Here is a 25604-nt window from a genome sequence, read left to right as displayed (position 1 = left end):
CAGGTGAATTGAACCTCACTATTTAGTGGCAGCTACCTATCAAGAACCATAAAGAAAATCTAATGTTGATGAGAATTTCCACAAAAGCAGCTCTCCTAATGTTCACACACAAAGGCAATTCAAACAAAATGGTAAACAATTTAGGATTTCCTTAAAATGAATAAAATTTCTAATCAGGGTTTATGTAATTTTGAATTTACTTTAAAACCTGAGATTAAAATAACCTAAGACCACAAAATAAGCAAAGTCCTGTCCTGTTAAACTTTTTTATTTCAGTGTTTACCACTATATGATAGAATGTAAGCTCAGTGAGTTTCTACTGGGTTGAATGTAAATTAAAGTTTCTTGGTCTGTTTCTCTAAGCCTAAAGTAAATCATCAGGGAAATATAAAAAGTAGTTCACAACTAATTTTGAAGCATTGTTGGGGACCACAAATCATAGACTAGAGGATGTCCAAGGCTGTCCTTGTCCTGCCCTTTGAGCCAGGAAGAAGGAATCACGTCTCCTGAACAGCTAGTGATGCTGTGGTACCCACAGAGCAAGGCAAAACCTGCCAAGGATGTTAAGGCAATGGCGAAGCTACAGGTTCCCTCTGATCCTTGAAAGACTTTTCTGTTCTTACGAGCGGGCCACATTCACCATTACTGTTCCTGGAGACACTCACTGCCCTTCACCCACTGTCCGTGATACAAATGTGATCAACAAGTGCCAAGGCTCTGGCTGCCTCATGACCCTTTGTCGTCCATGAACAACAGGTCATGCCAGACCCATGCTAACACCACTGCTTTGCATTCTGACTCTTTCACTTCTCACTGTACGCCATTCCAGCTGGCAGGAGATTGGGGTCCACTGCAGGGTCCTCTAATACAGCACCACCTTTAACAACTTAAGAAATTACTTTTAAAACATGAAAATGTAATACAGTTTGAAACAACCAACTATCAATGTAAAATATATGGTATTAAGGTAGAGATAGAAAAAGGTCCTTTTCCTCCTCTATATTGCTGTTGGAAATAACGTAAATTTAGCCCTATTATTATCCTTACGGTGCTGAAAAGAAGAGAATTATGGAGAAAAAAATTACTATTTTCAGAATGCCCTGGAAATTTTGCACTTGTTTCAATTTTTACTTTTTTCATAAGAAAAGTAATTTTGCTTTTTATCGTGACACATATCATATTGGCACTGCATGAAGTAACTTCTGTATCATAATAAAATGAAACCATTGCATGGGCATACTTATAATAACATTGTACATGATATTGGATTAATTTAAATTCTTGTAATTATATTGTATGATCCATGTGTTGAAAAATCTTTCCTACAAAAACACACCAGAGGGGAATATTAGGAGTTGCATATTTATGAAAGTACAAAATTATATGATGAATGGTAAAAACTTCCCACTCTTTTTACTCTATAAAAGTGTACCTTTAGGTACACGAAGCCTACCTTAAGGAAAAATAATTGTTCCCTTTGATGCTGTTTGGAGGATGAGTAAAGACTTCTCCAAAAAACATGAGCTGAGCTCCGACTAACTTGGGGCAAAGCCCAGAAAAATGCTTCCCAACAAAGGAAGCAGCAAGCGAAAGCCTTCAGACCAAGGAGGGAAGCAGCTAGATGATACCGATGTAAGGTTGGCATGGCTGCAGAAAGAGGCGGATGTGAGAGGTAGGAGAGGCCTTCCGTGATGAGAGCCCTGTAGCTCTGTCAACGATGAGCAGCCCCCCGAGGCACATATGCAATAGGTTCACCATCACCGAATAATGCCAGGCTTCAGAGACATGATATAGATTATCATCCCAATGGTATTAAATGAAAGACTGTGAAAGATTTTAAGACATGGACTTATAATTCTAAACCTAAATTATGAAAGTCCATAATGCCAGCACTCCGGAGCATGAGGCAGGAGGATTGGCAATGAGCTCAAGGCCAGCTTGGGCTACATGGTAAATTCAAGAATATCCTGGATTACATGGTGAGACCTCATCTCAAAAATTTTTAAAAATTATGCAAGTTCATGTTTAATAATGGTTGAAAGGGATTAATATAGGGCCTGTGTTTTTTTCCTAGAAAAGGAATCAGGGTATTTTGGACCAAGGTAGTAGAGACAGAGAAAAAGGAACAGATTTGAGTGGTGAATAAAATTCACTCAGCACATGGGATATGGAAGAATGGGAAAGGGCCCAGTAAGACACACTTTATTCTTCCTGGTGTACATGGGGGACCACATGAAGTTCTTTCCAACCTGCTACTATTTTCATACCCTGCCGCTACTTTCTTTGCAACCTGTGCTCCATTCACAGTGGCCCACCTATTATCCCTGGTCACACTCACAGATAGGCCTTTTCCTCTACTTAAAACGTCCTGTACATTTTGCTCAAGTTTCACTGGTTCAAAATTTGTCTCTTCTCAGAATCACGGTTCCATCAAATTCATGCTCACTTAGTTGTGCTCTAGGGTAATGATCCATCGGATAGACTTCAACACAAGTAACTGACAGAGTTTTGCCTTCTCACCCTCCACAAATTATATGTTGAAGCACTAACCTCAGTATCATAAAATATGACTGATTCTATTATAAAGCCTTTAAGGAAATAATTGTGGTTAAATGAGACTATAAGAATGATACTGTAATCTACAACACACCCTTACATCATGAGGAATGGAGAGCAAAGGACACCAGCACAAGGGAAAGGCATCTTCAGACACAGCATCAAATTGACAGACAATGCTACAGAGAAGTTTAGGAGCAACCACACATACTGACATCTCAGTCTTGAAGTTCTAGCCTCTAGAACCATGAGAAGACAATTTTCTGCTGTTTAAGCCATCCAGTCTGTGTCATTTTGTTATGGCAACCCTAGAAAACTAATATATAACATTATATTTTATGTACTTCTCTCTTTTCACATAAAATATGAATCACAAAAGGTCATTTGATTTTCTAGTACAGAGCCTGTATGTATCAAGTCTGAGATAAAATTTCCTAGATAAATTAATGAAAATCATAACTGTGTACCTTTCTCCAAAACATTCTTTCCCTTCTCATCTACCTCCAAGAGCTAAACTACAAACCTGACTTCCCTCTAACAGGAGTTCAAGAAAAAAAATTCCCACTTGCCCCCTGTTCATCTCATTGGCTGCTAGAACTTCATTTCAGATTAGCTTAGCATCTTTACCTCCACAAACTAGCTTTGCTTAATTCTTGTCTCCTTATACTTAAGTTCAAAACCCCATCTTCGTTCCACGTATCTATCTACTCCATCTCTCAGAAGGCGATATTGCCCCAACCCAAAAATGGGCATTTGAAATGAATAGATGGTCTCAGATAAAGAAGTAGAAATGGAAAATAAATATATGAAATAATGTTTAACATCACTGATTACTTAAGAGATACAAATTATGACAATACTGAGATTCTACCCCACTCTGAAAAGAATAGCTTTTATCAAGAAATCAACCAACACCAAATGTTGGCAGAGTAGAGGAGAAAAAGGATGGCTTTTTCACTGTTGATGGGAGTGTAGACTGGTGCAACCACTGTGGAAATCATTGTGGAGACAAAAATTTAAAAACTAAGCCCAGGAATATAACTCACAATGCTGCCTGATGAGCACAAGGTCCTAAGTTTGATTCCTGGCACCATAAAAAAATCTAAAACCTAAATGTTCCATTATATCCAGCTAATCCCCTTCTTGGTATCTTCCTGAAAAAATTAAAAGCAAAACATCACAGCAATATACATGCAGACATGTTTGCAGCAGTACCATTAGCAGTAATAGCTAAATCTTGAAAACAAGAAAAATGCCCATCAACAGATGAATGGAAAAAGAATATGTGTTTTTTTTTTTAATATAGAGTGGGGTATGACTGAGCCATTATGAAGGATAAACAAGATATTTCTGAGTAAGTGGATGCACCTCAATATCCTACTCTTTAATGAAGTAAATCAGACACACGTGTTCAAATATTTTCTCTGGCATCAGAAACTGAAAGTGTAAATAAGAACAAAAATTTATAATAGATACTTTAAAATAGGAAGAAAGTGTCCAAATGGGAAGGGGAACTAGGAAAGGAGGGGAGAAAGGATGGAAAGAAGGAATAAAAGGGAAAAATGGAAGCTTCTGTAAGAGGTGAAGAAGGGTTTAAGAGATAGGGTAAAGGGGGAAATAGAATCAAGATATATCACATACAAGTACCAATTCCATATGATGAATGTTATCATTATGTATACGTAAAATGTACCAATAAAATTAAGTAAGCAATTGAAAGTAAAAAACCATAGTTTTTAGTAATAGTTCCATATGTCAAAGAAGTATTTGCTTAGCCTATTAGACCTCAAATTTGAAATCACTTTGTCAATTCCATTTTATAGGCCACCATTTATTTCCTTATTCACTTCCACTGCAAGTCAGCATATACATTGGGCACATACATTTAAATAGACCTTGCTGACACTGAAAAGAATATATAAATTAACTTTCATAGCATTCCCTTTCAGGCTATTTCATAAGACTACAGATTTCATTGTTTATCAGGAGCTCTACAGTAGTCTGCTTTACCAAGCCATTTACAATATAGGCAGCATGAGGTCAGGCTTCACAGAGATCTCCTGAATTACATGGACATCTTGACACAGTTATTAATAACTATGCACCCTGAAATAAAGCATTGCAATTTCTACAATATGTTATTTGTAACATGAACAAGTAAAAAGGTTTTTAAAAGCCAAGCAGGATAAGCAGCATGTCCTCTGCAGTAAGAATGGATTCATATGTGCACAAAATTTAGACAAGTTTGAACAGCTTCACCCATTTGACAATCCTTGCTTCTCCATCTTCAAACATTCCCAACAGACTGAAAAATCCTTTTATAAGATTTGATAATTTCTCCTTTGACAATTACTCATTCCACAGTGAGACCTTCTGCACACTAATTAAAAAAAAAAAAACAAGTTCTACTGGGTATTATATCAGTAAGCACAACCCATTCTGTTAAAAAGTAAACTATAAGTAAATTTTCTAAAGTGATTGAAGAATGTAAATCTTCTTAATTCAAAATGGTAAATTTGGTCACTAAAATTAAGTGACCAAAAGTAATCAGTTGTGATTATTTCCAAATGAAAGTAAAATTATATAAAATCTGTGGATTTAAATGAAGTTTATAAAATCCAGCCATCATAAAAAATACATCTTGGATTAGTCTTTCATAGGCTGTCTTTTGGCTCACAGTAACTCATAACCCTCCAAATACAAAATATATTTAGCCCTCCAAAGGTTTTCCAGTCTCACCCAATAAAACATCAGTGTAAAGTCAAAATTCTAAGTTAAATCCAGGGGGCAAACAAGGCTTCTCCATTCAATCCTTTCAAGACAGTTACTTGGAACAGTTCCCTTCCATCTGTCGACCTAAGAAACTAATGGCCAAAGTTCTATGATCCTTTCATCATAAAGTACTAGAAAGATAATGTGATAACATTATCTTAACATTCTAACATTATTTTGGCTCAAATATGGGGGAAATGAAAAGAAAGAGGATGTAACAACTCTGAAATCCAGCTGCGACTGGTAGGATTTGGGCTTAGATTTCAAGGTCTGTGTAAATTTCTAGCAGCTCCAAACTCTTCTGTCAACGTTCTCGGTTATGCCCTTTTAGTATTCTCTTTTCAGGAAACCAGGATGTGGTTTTCGGCTGAGCAATGTTCTCACCCTGCTTCCTACCAGTGGAAACTTCGGGGTACAGTAGCCTCCCTTTACCCTGTATTCTCTTTGTCTCCACCAGCGCATCATTTCTACTACAACAAACTTCTCTATATTTTGTGTGCTCTGTATGTATATATTTTACTAATTTTCACTCCATCAGATAAAGGCCAAATTAATAAATCTCTCAAAGATCATTTCTTCTTTACCTTGTTCTTCTGCTGAGGTGGGTGATAGACACCACCCTTAAACTATGTATGAGCACTCAGTTTAGGTTGTGAACCCAAAGTTTTAGTATTTTGGCAGAGTCCTTTGGTGACAGAATACTTCAACTTTTGAAATCTTCAGATTTCAGCAAGAAGGTTTAAAGCACTGTTCTTAACTTTTTCTGTGTGCCTCGTTACACCACCCCTTTCTGACTTTTAGGAGATTTTACCACTTACAGAGAAATGAGAATTTTCAAAATCATCCATTTAGTTCATTTCTGTTCAACAGTTCCTTCAAAGTGTCTCTTTATTTTATCATTTTACTACCTGAAGTAAGAATAAACCAAACTGTACTCTTTGGAAATGTCTTCAGTGGAACATATAGATTCACCATTTCAGTGTAACTGCAAATGTGAATTTCCTTGATCTTTCTGCTTTTACATAACAAGGATACCCACCTTCAGAGGAACCCCCTCACCTTCATGGTTCTCTTCATCATCCAGTGAAAGAAAACAAAGCTTTCTATACCACTTTTCTCAAAATCCAGGCTCTATCCTCTCCGTAGTTCCAAAAACACAACCATACTTTTTAAAGCAGTTACCTTTGAGGGAAACATTCTGTATTAGTTTTCTTGGTCACTTATGGAAGTACCACAAATATACATGGAAGATTATGGCACCATACATTTATTTTACTGTTTTGCTGAGATAAAACCCTAAATATAGTGTTACTGATCCTCTGCTGAGCTCACATTTGTAAAATCAAGTGTGGTGCTTTGTGATCATGCATAAAACCCATTACACATGAAAGTAGCAAAACAAGATGCTATCAGTTTTTTACCTGTGATATAAAACTATACCTTCCTTCCATTAATAATATATTTTTATATGGTCAGTATTTTCTATTTTCCCATCTAATACATTTCTCTTCTAAACCTAGATTTCTTTTAGCATCTTCTTTAGAGTATTTTTCTTCTACCTGAAAAAAAAATCTTGTTTGGATTTTTTTCAAGAGTTCTCCATATCACATGTAATAGATGAACAAGAATACCTATTATGTGATGCTTCTATTTGTAAGGAATTCTATAATAAGAAATGATCTTTGACAGAAGCAAAATCATTTTGGATGTAGTGAGACATGGACAGTGATTGGAAATATTTATGATATAGCCTTCTTAAAGAGAAATGTTATGTATCATGATGTAGTTGTGGGTTTGGGTACATGTTGGCATTTGTCAAAACTAATGGAACACTGAATTACACCCTTATCCTCTGGGAATCTCATTAAATACAAATTACATCTCTATAAAAAAAAGAAATTCATCATAAGACAATAGTGCATTTTTATCCTTATTAGGAGAAATACTACTACTATAAGTGCCTACAGGTATGGTCAGTGTTTTCAGATTCTCTTAATACAAAGTGTATATATTTTTTAAGATGAGAAAGTTCTGCAAATTGTGCTAATTTAATCATTATTATGGAATTAACCTGTTATAGTTTCTTTAGTTTTGAGATGGAATATAGTCAAAAATTTTACTAAGATGAAAATAAATCATATTTAGAGAAAAATTTATATTTTAAAATTGCAAAATGCTAAAAGAGTAAACAAAACTACATAATATGGCAATAAAAATCAAATAAGCCTTAACTTGTATTAAATTTTCCCTAGTAAAATTTTGAAAATACTGGGTTACAATGTACAGCATTTTAACCAAAATGCTAACATTATTTTTGTTAGCTTCTCATTAGTCTTCTAGGTATTTACTTTATAACATTCAAATGTTATAAAATCAAGTCCAATAAAATGAGAGTCTCTAGACATTTATTTTCAGAACAATTTTTCTAAATTTCTAGTACTGAAATACAAAATATTGTTTAAAATAATAGTGAAGAAAAAAGTGTAAAATGACATTCTTTTAAAACTTATTTTATAAGACTCATTGATAAACAGCTATTATGCAGTAAAATTCAGAGTGTAAACAGTTGAAATAAACTTAAAAATAGTTTTATCTTAGAGTAATTATTAGAAACTATCAATTTACCTTTGTGTATCTAAAGAATGAATGTATATATTATTCATAAAGCTTATGAAAAATATATCTGTCCATTAGCTAAAATCTATCTTCATTCTTTTTTGTTTTGTTTTGTCTTGTTTTTGTATCAGGAATCAAACTCACAACCTAGGGCTTGCCAGGCAAGCGCTTAAGCCACTGAGCTAAACCCTTGGCATCTGTCTTCATTCTTAATGATCAAATTCCATCATCTTGTTGTTCAGTTATCGATTTGTCAATATTTCAGCCATATTTTTCACTATGAAGATTTTAGTATTCAATTTATATAACTAGATCTTCTGTTTACTGTTTACCCAAACATTAGATACTACTCAAAATACTTTACAAATAATATTGATTCATTCTGTAGTAAATCAAATCAAGATGAATATTACTTTTCAGTTTCATTCTTTAACTGAGGTTCAGAAGAAGAAAGAAGCTGGCCCATAATTTCTCCATAATAAGCAATGGAGCAGGAATTCCAGTGCAGGTCTTTTGACTTAACTGTCACAGTATGATTAACCATTGTACCACAACACCTTCTACAATTTCACCAAGTTCTCAGATGCCTTGAATTTCTCTTATTTACTATTACTTTCGATTCATTTCTTCAATAGATAATCCATAAAGGAATTAAAAGGAACTTTTGCTCAAAAACTAATAATATCACTTTAACATTCATGTTTTATTATTCCAACTGTATATCTGAACTTCTTTTCAGGGCAAAATCAAAAGATAATATTCTTTCATAGCAAGGTGAGGATTTTCAGAAATTCTTAATTTTTCATTGACAGCCAAGAGGTTTTGGAATTATTATTTTATAATTCAATTCAATATTTTCTAAAACTGTGAGTTATGCTTGATGCAACAAAAGCTAATTTCTGTAAAATTTAACTTTCTATGAAATCTGCTATATTTGCCTGTATGTTACATGTCTTGCTTTTTATCCACCACATTATGCGTCTCTCATAGAGAGTGAACTGAATGCTGACTTGATGTTTTGTTCATAAAATCCCCTGAAGTGAGTTCACTTCAGATTGCTGTTCCATTGCACTTTGCACATGATATATGTTACACAGGTCATGAAAGTCATATTGTCATTTGGTGTGAATTAAAAACAGATAAAATCTGAAGTCCAGTGATATAAAACTCTACATATCTTGTGAATGTGCAAATTAATGAAGCTACTTAGAAGCCTGTATTTCACTAACAGCACATTTTGACTGATGCCACATTTTGGCATTTCCTTGTTTGTGCATAAAGGAAAATTTGAAAAATACTCAATTAACCTTTTGTAAAAAGAAATGTAATCTATATGTAAAACAATTATAAATGGACAAAGGTTTCAATACTATCTTGAGTACTTAGTCTCCCCAAATGTCACTGTTCTTAGCTGAAAAAATTAAACTTGCTTCTACAGTATCGTTTAGAGAGCTAAGTGAGATTGCACAAGTAAAGTGCACAGCAAAGGACTGGAGTAATACATAAGAGAGTTCTGATTGTTACTGTGCTCATGAACTCATGGAAGCTAACAGAGTGAATAATAACAATCTTTTACATTTATACAGCTAACTGTTATGTGTATTATAATCACAACAGTACAATGAAAGAAATACAGCAGTTTTACATTTCACTAAAAGAATAAAGAACAGAAAGTTTTTACTTAAACTGAAAGCGGCATTATAATAACAGAAAGAACAGTCTCTTTTAGAAAACTTTAAATACTGTAAAATGAAACATTGTACCCATTAACAGCCACTTCACATATCTTCTTCGTAAAACCTCAGCTCCAAGAAATTATTTACCAGGGGCTGGAGATTTAGCTCAGCGGCATAAGCACCTGCCTTGCAAGCAGGCAGTCGTGAGTTCGATCCCTGGTACCGATAAAAAGGAAAAAGATCAAAAAAAAAAAAAAAAAAAAAAAAAAAAAGAAAGAAAGAAATTATTTACCTACTTTCTGTTCCTAGAGAGTTAGTTTTCTGTACTGCACCTCTCATTTTACTGGAATTTTTTTCCATGATTTCTTTCTCTGAGAAATTTTTTAACATGCATTCATGGTGTGGCATGCATAGTACTGCATTCTCTTTTTGCTATCAAATGACATTGTTCCTTGACCCATATTTCTAGACACACATTTTATGTATTAGTTGATAGTAGTAATGTATTACTATCCCATTGCTGGGAAAAAATAATGGACACCTGAACCTTGAAGGAGGAGGGGTTTATACCTTTTCAGTTTCACAGGTTTCAGTCCATGGTCAGAGGAGTCTGGGTGTAAACAGCAAGGTTTAAGAGCACAGCCAGAAAATGCTATTCACATCATGCTGACAGGAAGTGGAGAGGAATGGGAAGAGCTGGGGATAAGAATGCACGCTTCTAGGTCACCCACCACTAACCCGCCTCTTCCAATGAGACCCCACCTCCAAACACAAGACTATTGGAGGACACTTTAGATCTAAACCACAACAGTGGGCACTCAGGGGACTCTCCACCTTCTGGATATTCTGAACAATATTGTGTAATAAACTATAACTTCATTGTCAGATGTTTGACAGTTTTTGTCAGTATTTTACCCATCCTTATTTCCCTATTGCTCCTTACCTGGACAAGCTAATACCAAAAGAAATCTCAGATGTTCCCTCTTTTGGCGGTGGTGTAAATTTTAAAGCATGAACAGAAACCCTCACTCCTTCCCTGCTCCTTACCATCATAAAAATTTAAAGTCAGTTCCATTTCCACACTCTCTCAAGCCATTAAGTGACCCTTGTTCTATGAAACCATAATAAGTTAATAATAAGGCTTTTCATATGCCGAGAATATGTGCCTTTTATCAACCACTATATGATTTCTAAATATTTTCTTCTAATCTATAAATTGTCTTCTCATTATTTTGGTGGTGTATTTTGATACTCCACTAAAGAACTTCAATTTTTAATTTAATTGACTTTAAATATGTCCTTTGGCCACCACATCTATCAGAGAATTTGGGAAATATGTTCAAGCATGGCAAAATTGGTACTACCCAAAATATTATGACTGAAAAAGGACAAAACAGGTAATAGGTGTCTGTTATGCTATGTGTTTAGATGACCCCCTAAAACCTCATGCTGTAATATAGGGCTTTTTCAAAAGTGACTGAATCTAGGATGTGTAATGCTGAGATTAGAGTGTGTAGTTACTAAATTGGTCACTGATTTGGTTTAGCACCGCCCCAATCACATTAGACTAGCTTGAGTATAAAAGGGACAGAAAGACACTGGTAAGGTCCCTTTTGATTTTGTTACCTTCTGCTACCATAAGGATTGTCCCTCTGCCATGTGCCAACCTTGCCTTGGAGCCAGCAGATTACAGCCTGAAACCTCTACAAACTGTGAGCTAAATTATCCTTTCCTCCCTTAATTTAGGGATGTGGCATATTTTGTTCCAACTGAGAAAAGAAACTAGTACAGTGTCAATTAAAAGACTCCTCCATATATGATACAAGTTAAAATTATACACTGACAGCTCCTCTAAATATTTTATTTCTGCGATTAATATAACCTTAAGCATTTATTTCTTGCTCTTCATTTTCAAAATGATACCAACTTGTGTAACATCTCCTTTTCCCTCTCCAGCCATTGGAGCACAAATGATTTGTTAAAATCAGTAGTTGACAACTTTTCATTCGTGAGTCCTGTACAACTGTTACAAAATTACTACTATTACTCATGGGAAGTGTTTTATCATACTGTTTTTTACCTTTTCTTAACAAACTGCAACATACAGATGTTAGAGCTGCCCTATAATAATCATGCTTTAAAATAAAGAACTGAAATGATACAAAAAATAAATGAAGAAATATGATATTGCTATGCTTCATTTTAAACTATGAATATAACTTAATGCCTTATTTAATACAACCATACTTACGGTACTGTTTCCTATTCCATTGTTTAGTATTGACTGTTAAGGGAAAAGATAAAATGAAACTCAAAATGCTACTTCCTATTTATTTGTAGGTGCTTGGCAGATTTTCTTGATAAACATAAATGTTGTAAGATACAGTAAAATATGAGTTGGAAGAGTTGTATTACCTTCTTATATTTGGTTAAGAAGATAAGATGACTGGCTGCTTTTTTAGGAAGTGTAATAGGTTAAAACACAGTGATGTCAGTGACATAGCACAGTAGAAATCCCTGAACCCTTCTTTCCCTTGATACCAGTATACCAATTCAGCAACAACCTATGGACAAATCCCCTTTGTAAAGGACCAAAAGTTAACTAAAAGATTCTTGCTCACATTCTACTGATGGAATATACAAGTATTTTTTAAAAGTGGATTTCATGTGCAATAGACTACTGTTCAGCCTTTAAAAAATAATAAAATTTTACCATTTGCAGAAGCATGATGAACTTTGAAGATATTATACTAAGAAAAATAATCAAGGTCACAGAAAGACAAAAGCTTCTATTTACATGAGTTATCTAAAATAGTCAAGTTCATAGAGTCCAAGAATGGAAAGATGGATATTAGAGTCGGAGAAGGAGAAAATAAAGAGTTACTAATCAAGAGACATAGTTTCATTCAGCCAATATAAATAAGCTTCATTTATCTGCTCTGCCACATTGCATCCATAGTCAACAATAATGTATTGTACACTTAAATACTGTAGAGAGAAAAATCTCATAGTAAATGTTCTTACTGTAACTTTTTTAGTTAAATAGGATAACATACTGAAATTTTTTAAAGCTAGTCTGTAGAAAGTTGACTACTTCACTCATATATGTAAATGAACTTTTACATATATGTTTCATATATTTCTCATATTATTTCTATTATTGAAAAATATAGTCAATATATCTGGACTTTTCTTGGTCAAAACATTTTGATATTCTAAGCAGTGCTACTATCTTCTTGTGAAAGAGGGTCAGGGTCTTAACCTTGGAAGGTTATTTCATCTCAGAAACACGGCACACACTCAGTCAACTGCACCTCTTTCCAGGAGTCCAACTGGGAATATTGAAATGGTACTTATTTTGACAAATCTTTGGCTGCTTAAATAAAAAAGCAAAAATCAATCACCAAAGTCTATGTTAGGTTATCATTCCAGCCCTAGTATGTATACAAATCTGCATTCCACCATGTAGTATCTTCTAGGTGGTAGTCTCAGACAGTGCCATTAACCATGGAATTGTACCTTACATAATCAATTGATTATTTACTGTTTTTATCAATATCTTCTGTACATTATATGATGACTTAGCCGTCATCATTACTCTGTAAGAACACTTTCCATTAACCTGCAAACCAATGCACTAAATAATTTACCTACTTTAAAGCCCAGGAGACCATTAGGAGAAAGGGGTTGCCCATAGAGACCAAACTGGAATAGAGATCCTACTCATTGCTATTGTATTTCTCATATTTATTTCAATTTTATATGTTGCGATTGAGGATTTTCAACTTTGGAATAAGTATTTCTGCTTAATGTTCCAGTCCATTTAGAAAATTTTATGCTAACTTCTTACCCATTAAAATATTTCAACAACTTTCTAGTTACCAAACAAATTCATGGTTTTATTCTATGAACTCAACTAATGTCTGAGAATATGTACATATTCTATAGCACCAGTATAAAGAAAAATAAATTATTTAATGAAATCTGAATTTAATTCATACCATGGTTAACAAATGTCACCAATTTGTAATATTCAGAACAATGGTGTGTGTTTCTATGAAGAAGCAATGCATGAAAGATATATCTAATTTCCCAATTTGATAATATAATATAGTGTTATATTATTTGGGTGTATACAGAGCCCTTTCTGATTCTTGTTATGGTCTGGGAAGTTTATATTTGTAATCCCAAGAAAAGTTTTTGGAATTCTAGTGAGTTAATTCCAATCTACCACTTCTAATGCAAATCACAGTGAGAATAAAGAGACTAAGGCATATTTGTAGTTGTAAGGAGCCAAAGGGTCCTAAGCCCAGCTATGATGATGATTAATCAGAAAAAGACTTCACCCCAAGACCAAACCCAGATTTTATTAATTCTTGATGAGGGGAGTGACTCAGGAATGAGTGACAGTGAGCATAGCAGGAAGTACATGAGTACAGTGAGTTGGGCTAGGTAGGTGGCCTGAAATCACCCCTCGATATGTAGAAATAAGGATATGCAGAAAGAGTAATCTGAATAACACAGTTAGAGGTAGTATGTAATGTTCTGGGGTCCATGCTTCAGCTCTGATATGTAATCTTTTATGCCCTGGGAAGTCATAGCTTCTTATCTCTAGGATCAGTTCCAGTGGACAGCATGGAGTGTGGTTCCACCTCCTGCCCAGCTCACACATGTTTTGAGGGGGCTCCCAGAGTGGGGAAACACTGACCTGTTACCTTGCTTCAAAGTCTACTTATCAGCACCTTAGCTGGACCCATTTGCATTGCTTGAAGAGAATGGAAGGAAAAGGGGAAAGTCCTAGTCGGCTCTACACTTAACGGTACATGGAAACAGGGCCAGATTTAGCCAAAATGGAGATAATTGCTCTCCTTTCAAGGAGAGTCATTCTGATGGTTCTCCACAGGATGCAGGTTTTATGATCTATAACGTTTGATAATTTGGTGGAAATATGTATTTGAAATAACTTCTCAGACCAACATGTGATATTTCAAAGCATATTCTACATCGATTGGCAATAATAATAATTTGTATTGCTTAAGAATTTTTAAAAGCATAATTTCTTGCTAAGTGTTCTTCCCACAATACAGTACTCTTTAAAGCATGTTTTTAAAAGAAGGAATAAAGTGCAATAAGTGATTTTTTTAAAAATTGGAAAAGTACTTCTATATCACTGTGTGACTTCACATTATGTTTTTGAAAAGAATTGCTGTCATTGAATTATGATAAATTCACAGTGCCTTATCTCCAAACACAGACAATACAATATACCTTGATAAAAAATAACAAAATGTTTACTTTTAATGCAATTCTTAAGTTAGAAATTAAAATAAATGTTTCATGCTAACACATAACTTATGATTCTTCAGCAGTACTTTAAAGAAGCATTATATGCAGTGCACAGTTCTGATCATTATTAAACTTATTTGTCATACTCATCTAATTTAAAGGTACGGATTGGCTGTTATACTGACTACTGTCTATGTTTAATAAATCCAGGTTTCCTTCAAGTGTACTTTGAGAATCATACCTCACTACTGTTATGCAGGTACACATTTATTTAAACTTCCAAGTAAATGCAAAAACACACAAAATTAAAAAGTTTATTTCCTTCACCATCTCTAACGTCTATGTTTTGTCTTTTTTCCTTCTTTGAAATAAGATTTTAGCAATCTTGTAAGAACAACCACATGAGTCTCTCTGTGGTTTTAATTGTATATAAATGATCTATAAATATTTAAATATTTTGCTAGCTAGTTGCAATATTCAATTATAATATATATAATGAGCATTAAAAATAATGAAGAGCAGCAACTATTTGGATGAAACTGACAGATTATTTTATTAGCAAATACTATGTGAAAAGAGTTGTATGTTTAAGAAACATATTAACTGAGTAATGTTTTCTAAAAATGAATGCGTATCAAAAATGTGCTCCCACACTATTTTTAGTCCTGCAGAAGGTGTGTAGTTGGTATTATAATCAGGTTATACTGGAATAAGTAATAATAATAATAAACTGTATATCATGTTTATTAGCCAAGTAATCTTGGGAAAATTATGAAACCACTCAAGAACAAATGTCACCATTTGCAAAACAAGTATTAAAAATGTGCCTATGGTTTGGTACTGTTGGAAAGATTATCTGAGGAAGCAAATGAAAAGAAGTTAAAATAGTTGACTGGCACACAGCGAACACAAGAAGGCTCCCCTCGGAACACTTAGAATTTGTGAGAATTAATGAATAAATAAATTCCCACTACCAAATTATTAAGGTAATAAAGTGAGCTGCCAGGGATCTCATAAAAATCTCTTCTGTGAATCTCTCAAAATAGATAAAACTGATTTTCCAAATGGCTAGGAAGGAACTGTACATTTAAAGAGACTCGGATGCCTCTTTGTTGAACTTCAGTTTTCATTTGCACTCACATATAATTTAATAACTAATAACATCCTGTTCAAGGATTGGATTTTATTTCTAGAGAAATGGAAGCTCTTCATTCAAATTAAAATTTGTGCCATGAGCTTCAAAATGATTCAGTATTGCGCCATTAAATTTCTTCTTTCATAACTGTCATACTGAAATAGCTCAAGGAGTCTATTCCTTAAACTATTTTTTAAATTTTTTATTAGCACATGTCTGCAGTACATAATGATTACTTTCATTGTGAGGAATTTGCACATGTAATTAACACATCACAATTCTTCTTATTCCCCCCTTTCCCTACGCACTCCAACATTTTTACCACCATCAGAATCATTTATTTGTAAGTCCTTATAAACTTAATTATACATACATATTAACAACCAGATTAATAGGCTAAAGACATATAGAATAATTTCCTAAATCAAGATACACTTTTAGATACATTGCCCATGCTTGATTACAACTCTCTCTCTCTCTCTCTCTCTCTCTCTCTCTCTCTCTCTCTCTCTCTCTCTCCATTATCTGTCTGTTGAATTGCACTTTATTTATATATTGACTTTCTCATATAAGAGAAACCATGAAATATTTAAGCTTGTGTGTTTAATTTACTTGATTAAACATTATGGTCTCAAGATATATCCATTTTCCTACAAATGATTCAAGTTTAGTCTTTTGTATGGAAAAGTAGTACTCCATTATGTATAAATACATCTCTTTATCCATTTATCTTTTGGTAAACATATAAGCTGCTAAGATTTAGCTATTAGAAGTTGTACTGCCTTAAATTTGCATATTCATACATCACTATGGTACTCCATCCTTAAATCTTTCAGAAAGGTGCCTACAAGGAGAATATCAGGGTCAAGTGGAATTTTTACTTTTAGTTTTCTGAGGGATCTACACATTTTCCATAGTGATTGTATCAGTTTACACTCCCAACAATATTGAGAAAGCATTTCTTTTTTCTCTACAGCCTTGCCAGCATTTGTTACTGGTCGATTCTTTCAGAATGAGATGGAATCTCAGTATTGTTTTAATTTCTATTTCTCAAATGGGCAGTGGTGTTGAATATTTATTCATGCATATATTGACCATTTATACTACTTCATCTCAGAAGTGTCTGTTCATTGTAGACACTCATTTTTGACTGAATCTTTAAATCTGTGGTTTCTAATAATTTGAGGTCTTGATGTATTCTAAATATTTGTCCTCTGCCTGAGGAGTAACTGGCAAAATCTTTTTCCATTCTGAACACTGTCTTTCCACTGTGTTGGTGGTTTCTTTGGCTGTACACAAGCTTTTTAATTTCATGTGCTCTCACTTGTTGATTCTTGGTATTGTTTCTTGTGCAACCATATTTTGATCAGAAAGTTGTGGCCTACCCCTATGTCTTCAAATGATTTCCCTGTTTTATCTTCTATCAGATCAAGTGTTTCTGTTGTAATGTTTAGATATTTGATCCATTTGGATTTTAGTTTGGTACATGTGAGAGATACAGGTCCAGGTTCTGTCTTTGTCGTGCAGAGCGTCATTTTTCCCTATACCAATTATTAAAAGGCCATTTTCTCCAGTGAAAGGATTTAATCCCTTTGTGCCTAGAATTGTTAATCATATTTTTCTGTTCAGTTGACCCACAAGCCTGTATTTTGTCAATGGCATGCTGTTTTATTTTTCAAATCAATGTAACTTTATAGTATAATTTCAAATCCAGGATTGTGATGCCTCTTGCCTTGCCCTTGCTGCCCAGAATTTCTTTTATAATTCTACATTTCTTCTGAGTCAATATGAATTTAAAATTGCTTTCTCTAGTTCTATATGGACTACTGTTGGTGTTTTGATTGGGATTGTGTTAAATCTGCATCATAGTTTTGGAAGTATGGTCATTTTGACTAAATTGATTCTGCATAGCAAGGAAGAGGAGCTATCTCTCCGCTTTCTGATAAACTTTTTGATCTCCTTTTTTTTTTGAGTATGGTATTTTTTACTGCAGAGGCCTTTTATTTCCTTAGTTAGGATAATTTCTAAGTATTTCACTTTCCTTGATGGTATTGTAAAAGGTGTTGTTTCCCTAACTACTCACAGTGGGTTTGTTATTTGTGTACAACAATGCTATTAATTTTTGAGCATTGGCTTTGTATACTACTGTCCTACTGAATCTAGATATTAATTATAGGAGCCTCAGTGGAGTGTTTGGGGTCTTCTGTGTAGAGGATTATGCACCTGCAAATAATGATAATTAAATTCTTTCTTTCCTCTCCATATCCCTTTTGTTTCTTTATTACATTTAATTGCTCTAATAGTTTTGAGAACCATATTTAACAGCAATGACACAGTGGACATCCTTGTCTTGTTGCTGACTTCAGGGAAAGCTTTCAGCTTCTATCCTTTTGGTAAAATGCTGGTTATCCATTTAACATAGATGGATTTTATCAGATTGAGATAAATACTTTCTATTTTTTATCATAAATCAATATTGAATTTTGTCAAATGTTTTTTTCTGCATTGATTGAGCTGATCATGTGTTTTGGTTTTTTGTTTGTTTGTATTTGTTTCTGTTTACATGCTATGTTACATTTATTGATTTGACTATGTAGAATCATTCCCTCAATAAAGAATACATTAAAAAGGTGCAATCACAATGAATTTTGCCAAAATATAGATGATTTTTGGTAGCTACTGTATTCTAATGCAATGAGAAATTCAGAAGAAATGGTTGTATTAATAACACTATTAACAATTTTTCAACAACATTTGATACATAAAATGGAAAATCTAGGAAAATTTGATCAATTCCTAGATATAATGTTGAACCAAGAAGATATAAAATCCTGAATAGTTCAAAATCAGTAATTAAAGTTAAAGAAGAAAAACCCAGTCCCAATGGAATTGTTAAATTCTACAAAAAATTTTAAAGAAGCTCTAATGTTAATACTCCTCAATGCTGTAGTGAAGTTGAAAGGGAAGCAATATTCTCAAAGTCATTCCTGGGAACAAGCATTACCATGATTCCAAAGCTAGAAAAGGATCCAACCAATAAAGAATTATAGGCCAATATCTTTAATGAGCATAGATGCAAAAATCCTCAATGAGATACTGGCAAACAGAATGCAGCAAATCATCAAAAAACAGTTATGTATCATGACCAGTTAGGATTCATTCCAAGGAGTCTATTATTTTTAAATTTCCAAATATCCATCAGTATCATGCTATCAAACACTTTATATCACAAGCATTTTACCTCACACTGCCAATGAATTGTAGCTGTTTCTGTTCTACCATGGACTCATTATGTGTATAAACAGCAAAGCACAATGGCGAGGCAGGAGAATAATAAAAACAGATGGAAGACATTTTCAGCTGAATGACCTTTTAGTTCATAGGTTTGAATAAGGATGGATCTATAACCAGTGACACCTGTGAGAACTTGCTCATTCTAGCAAAGGCTTTTAACCTTTGCTTCTGGGTTCCAGAGAGTAACAGGAGCTTTGTGGTGGGAGGCAGAACTGAGCTGATGTTGATTTGGCCATGCAAACCATGTTAGTGAATCCTCAAGGACATGAAAATGCATAACCTTGAACATTTGCCTAAGATCTCTTCTCATCATTGCAGGAAATATTTTAAATTTTCCAGTGAACCAAGAAAATGCCATTTTTACCCTTTCATCATAATCGTGAAAATACAAGCAAACTAGGTTTATATATAGTCTTCATTAATAGCTATAACATCAGAAGTATGTTAATCTTGTTTTTAGTAAATCAACAGATTATTTTATTTAACAGATGATGTAGTAGGTCAGATACTGGAATCAATTTCCCTGGACTCAAATCTTTGTTTTAGCTCTTTCTATACCAATTATTAACTGTATGAATTTATGCATGTATCCCTATTTTTGATTTTGGGTTTTTTTTCTGTAAGCAGGCTTGTAATAACATTATTAATTTTTCAACAAATAATTGAAACTGGATGTGGTGGCATGCATCTTAGTCTCGGCTACTTTATAGGCTTAAGTAGAAAGATCGCTTCACCCCAGAAATTCCATTCCAGCCCAGATGACATAATGAGGCCTCATAACAAAATAAAAACAAGAACAATTAGATTAATTGAGATACTGCATGCAGATTATTACTGGAGTAAATCTAAGAATGATCAACAATTATTACCAATTTTATGATAATGATGTTAATAAAAATTGTAGACATAAATTACTAAACAAAAAAGATCAGAAAAATTCAGGCTAATCGAAGAAGAAGAAGAAAAGAACAAGGAGAAAAAGAACAAGGAGAAGGAGATGATAAGAAAAGAGAAAGAAGATGTCATCCTATATTAATATTTACAATATCTTAAAGATATATTTAAAAATTTACCTATAAAATCATATAGAACTTACCACATCTTTTAATAATTTATCTGAGACCCTGTTACATCAAGATTAGTTAATAAAATTAGTATAAGTTGCATAGTTACTGTATAGGTAAACTACTTGGGTTATTATTCAAGTGCAATTGCCCAGAAAGCATGAAGGATTCACCGTTCCTGCATTTGTGTTTTACCGAATGCAGTGGATAGGCAGAACTGCTAAGCATACTTGAAGACATTTATAATCTTTGTAAAAGAGGGGAAAGGAAGGTTGATATAATTGGAAGAATTGAGAAACTTTTATTATTATATTTCAGGTTTGAATTGGCAAACTTGATTTCTCTTCCTCACTAAATCTTTAGTAAAGTAGCTCTTATTAAAGCACGGTGAGGTTTGGTGGGTTTCAAACATTTATATAATAAAGCACTGAGCACATTCTGAAATGGTTCAAAGAAAGATTGCCAGGGAAGCTTGCTTCTCCATCTGCCAGTCTCTGCTGGCAGACTGTGAGTTCCTCCATGTGGGAAAATGTCAATTTACCCAATTCCTGCCAGTCTAAATAGGTACTGGCTACTATAGATAAAGATCTTGCGTGTCTTTAACGTTTGCAAATTATGAAGTATTTCTTCTATTAATATCAGGAGCTAAACTTGTAACTGTAATCATACTATCCCATTAGAAGATAGTATGATTCTGACAGTAATAACATTCTAAATTAGATAACAAATACATATAAACAGAAATATCTACAGAGCCATGATTATGTAGCTATATAAAATTATTTGCCAATTTATTTTTTTAATTTGCATAAATTATTACAAAAATTTGTTACCGATTTTAGAGTCGGGACATATCAAAACAACATTTATGTGAAAAATATCAACTATGTAATGATTTTCCATTCTTTAATTAAATAAATTATATATTTTCATTACATATTAAACATGTTGTCTACTTAAATTAGATGAGAATAATGAAATGAAACTAAAATTGAAGAGCTCAGGAAAAGAATGTATTTAAAAGATCAATATCAGAGTAGAAGCAAAATAAACTAACATAAAAACATACTAAAAGAAGTACATAATGTATTTTTATAAATTCTGGGTAATGTTTTCTATATCTGGTCTAAAAATGATCATTTATCTCAGTTTATAATAAAAATTCTTTGGTTATGAGAATTTGAAATATTAGCACATAATGCATGGCAGATTTTTCCATTTATTGTACACCCACAATGGGGTGTGCACAGACTTGCTAGATGGTATTTCTTTTACCTGCAGCTTCTATTCTGAGACTAGATATTAGGCACAGATAATTTTAACTACAACAGGAAGAAATTTGAAGCATATGACTAAACATAAAATGTTACACTTAGTTTGGCCTGAACTCATACAGTTTGTTAGATTTGTACAACTTGTTAAATTTCTCTGGTTGGACCCCTTGACTGAATCACTATTAACTACCATGACCAATCATGCTAGTCAAATCCAGTGAATATAAGCTGATACTTTTCTAAGGAACAAAAAGAATGCCAGAAGCGCTCATTTCTCAAACTCTGCATGACATTATGTATCCTAAAAAGCTCAAAAGAAAACTTGGGAGGGGAAACATGAAAGTCTTATATAGATTTTAAATGCTTCCCTAGTCTCCTTGGATATGCCAGGAATCTCTATGCATACATCCAACTGTGATTCTGTCTCTAATATAATGTTTTAAGGAGATTAATAAATCAAATGAAAGGGTTTTTTTTAATGTCTTTTAGGTTATTAGCTGCAAGAATTCTATTTTTTTTTTGTCTCCATTCAGTCAGGTCCTTTTGTATCAGGATCCTATTAGTTGGTTTGGGGATACTCATAACATAGCTTTGCCAGTTCCAGTTGCTACATTTTGTCTGTCATTTTCCTCTCCTGAATTTAAAGCCCACTTTGTACAAGATGAAAGACATTTAGTGTAAATGAACACAAACAATGTGAAAATGAGCACAAATAATTTGAGATAGTCACATATTAATAACAGGAAATCTTTCATTTCTACCTGCTTGTATCCATTTGCCTGATTGTTCTATTAGTCCCTTTCTTCTGAAGTTTCAAATAAAAAAATGCAATGCCTCTCTTCAGTATAATTAGAATGGATACATGGCCAGGCCAGGGAAAAGCATTTTCGGTCATTAATTGTCCTAATGACTCAGTCTGGGAAATATGAATAATGAATGTGCCAAACAAAAGAACATGCACATTATGCTTAGAAGCAGAGCAAAAATCAGTGAAAGAATTGCCATCAAGGACGAAAATACAGGATGCATATTGTCAAGCATTTCTTAGCAAATGCTACCTGCTTCTTCATTATGATAGTGTTATCACAAGTGTAAAAGCCGCAGCTTTGTGTTTCAGTGGGTCATTTCTGTGATCCTGCACTTGTTCTCAAGGGTGATATTAAGATGCGAAACTTTCTTTTTTAGATTGTTGTTGCATGGTCATCCTGTTGGATAATGCAAATGCCTCTTTGTCAATTTAAAAAATTCATTTATATGTATGTGTGTGTTCATAATTATGTGGCTAAATTTTTAAAGTAGATTTAGTTGCTAGCATTCAAGAATTTATAGCAAAGGCAAGAACTACTGTACATCTATACAACCTTCATTTATTTTTGCCCAGAGAGATAATGTGATAAGAGACATGAAAGCATTTTCCTTGAACTCAAACCTTAGCTCTATCACTTACAAGTAACAATCAAAACATGCGGTAAATATTTGAATTTTTAAAATTACAGTAAAAGATACAGCAGCATTGACTCCTCCTAAAAGTATTCCTTCTCACTTTGAATTCATTTATCCCATTATTCTTTCCACTTTCTGAAACAATATTGGAATTCCTTCATCATATCTTTAATTACATGATTGTAACTGCCTTGATATCTTGAATTGTCTTAGTAGTTACTTTTCTCATTGCTGAGACAAAATGCTAGACACCCAAAGTTAAAACCATTTTTGGCTCACAGTTTTTACAAGTTTCAGTCCATAACTGGCTGGCTCCAACACAAGTTACTGCAGCAAACAGGCATTGCAGAGGAGAAATAGTTCACGGTGGGCAAACAGTACCAGAGCTACAAAGTAGTGAAGAAGCAAGTAGTGACGAGCAAACTTAGTAGCTTCTTTCTGCTGCATTTAAAGTTTATCTAGACTTCTAGGCTTAGGGAAAGTATCAAACAAATCAGTGGACTGATTTAGTAATCACACACCTTTAATCCAAGTATCACACACTCTAGATTCTGATAGCCACTTCTGAAAAAGCCCCTACTTAACAATCTAATGAGGCTTTGAGGAGACATTTAGACACAAGCCATAATGTGAAATAATTAAAAACCTTTACCTGTCATGGTAGTTTAGACTTTGGGGAAGAGCAAGAAGCTGCATGGTGCCAAATCTGGTGAATAAATTGGGTGAAAGTGCACCATAATATGTTTACAAGCCTGCCTATCATTGGATGGTGCTCCACAGCAGCATTCACTGAACTTACCTTGTAAAGATGGTCACACACACAAAAAAAGACTTCCATAATTACTTCAGAAAGTGGCAATAACAATGGGACAAGTGAGTGCAAGGAGAGGAGAAATATTTTAATGGGATTAATGACAAAGTATCTTTTGTATAATATTTTTCAATTAATGTATTCGCTATATGTTTGACCCACCCTGCTTGCTCTGTAATCTTGAGGAAATAACGTAGTTTGTGCTTCACTTCTCACTGCAAAGTGGGGATACTAGTAGCTAGCAAATAAGACTTTGTGAGAAATAAATGATTGAAAGTACCTAGAAAACATAAAAAGGACAAAGAAAGGTGTATAGCCCATGATAAATATTTCTTGCTTACTGGGATACATAGAGACATTCCTCATTTAACAACTGAGTTTATTCCTGCAACTAAGTCATTGAGTGGACTGGTTGCTAAATGAAGAATTGTATAGCATGTACTTACAATATTCAAAACAAAAAAAAATGGTTAAAGGAAACTTTTGTTGATGATTCTGATTTTATCTGTGTATCTGTTGCATGTATAATGTATAATAAACATAAAACTACAATACCATACTATATAGTAAACTAGCAAAAATTAAAATACTATACTGTAAAAGACCTCACTACTAGAAGGCCTCACTGCCACTCACATTCCATGTCATAAGTTCCATTTATGGGTCATAAGTCTGAACAGTCATTGAACAGGTAGGTGGTTAAGCAAGGAACCAGTACGTTAAATAACAAAAAGAGATGTAGCATTGTCCACTATGTCCTAGATGATATTGGAAGAAAACATCAAATTTTTACTTGGTAATTTTGGGTTTAAATGATCCATCCAGAGTCTTAAATTATAATTAGTTGGAAAATGTAAAATATGAAACATTACTACTTCTATTAAAGCACTGTTACACATTAAGTTAGTTACACATTTTACCATAATCATAAAGATAATTTGGTTTATTGTGCAAAAGCTTAGGGATGCTGCTTTTTCTCTGAGCCTTTGTGATCCCACTTCTCAATGTGCAATATAAAATCAAGGTTGGTATAAACTGATAACTCAATGACTCATAAATGCAAAAAGCTATAGCTGTCTAATTTTGCTTATCTCTCAGACAATTCATTAATAGAAAAAATGACAATTATAAACATAGAAACCTCCTCTAACAGAGAAGCCTTTTAGCGAACCTCTCAACATGACTGCCCTTATCAGTAAGTTCATTTTTCTCTATAGCCCCACTCATCACTATAGCCATGCCTGGGGGGCAGAGAAAAATGGGGCAACAAGAAGATAAAGTTTAGTTAAGGACCTGCCATGTATGAGGGGAAATTGGAAAGTACTGTTTGCCCTCATATTTACATGGTATAGTGTTGGAACATAATTATAATGTAGGAACACATTTATAAGACAGGAAACTTACAGATATTTCATGACCAATTAGAAGTGTCTGGCCAAGTTTCTGTTCTGTTTCTGCTGAATTCAATTGATCTTGACAGTGTCTGAAGCCCAGCTGCAAACCTCTGATGAACACTGTGTCAGAGGAATTGTCTATACCTGAAGGCACCCTGGGCTAATTAAAGGGCCCTACCAGAATGTTCTTATATTATTATAATGCCTTTAACTATGCTTACTCTGTAAGGGCCCCCTCACCTTGTTCTGGAGTGTTTTTATATTATGATAAACAATTGCTTTG

General features: G+C 33.8%; 1 pseudogene; it reads left to right on the top strand.

Annotated features, from left to right (window-relative positions):
* Nucleotides 1-1560: 1560 nt before the first annotated feature.
* The window catches only part of LOC100717008 (trinucleotide repeat-containing gene 6A protein-like), a 43369-nt pseudogene continuing 19325 nt past the window's right edge, over nt 1561-25604 (top strand).

The sequence above is a fragment of the Cavia porcellus genome, unplaced genomic scaffold (assembly GCF_034190915.1).
Source record: "Cavia porcellus strain 051 isolate PalLab524CR breed Dunkin Hartley unplaced genomic scaffold, mCavPor4.1 scaffold_1, whole genome shotgun sequence".
NCBI classification, from domain to species: domain Eukaryota; kingdom Metazoa; phylum Chordata; class Mammalia; order Rodentia; family Caviidae; genus Cavia; species Cavia porcellus.
This window is presented reverse-complemented; position numbering and strand designations above follow the sequence as displayed.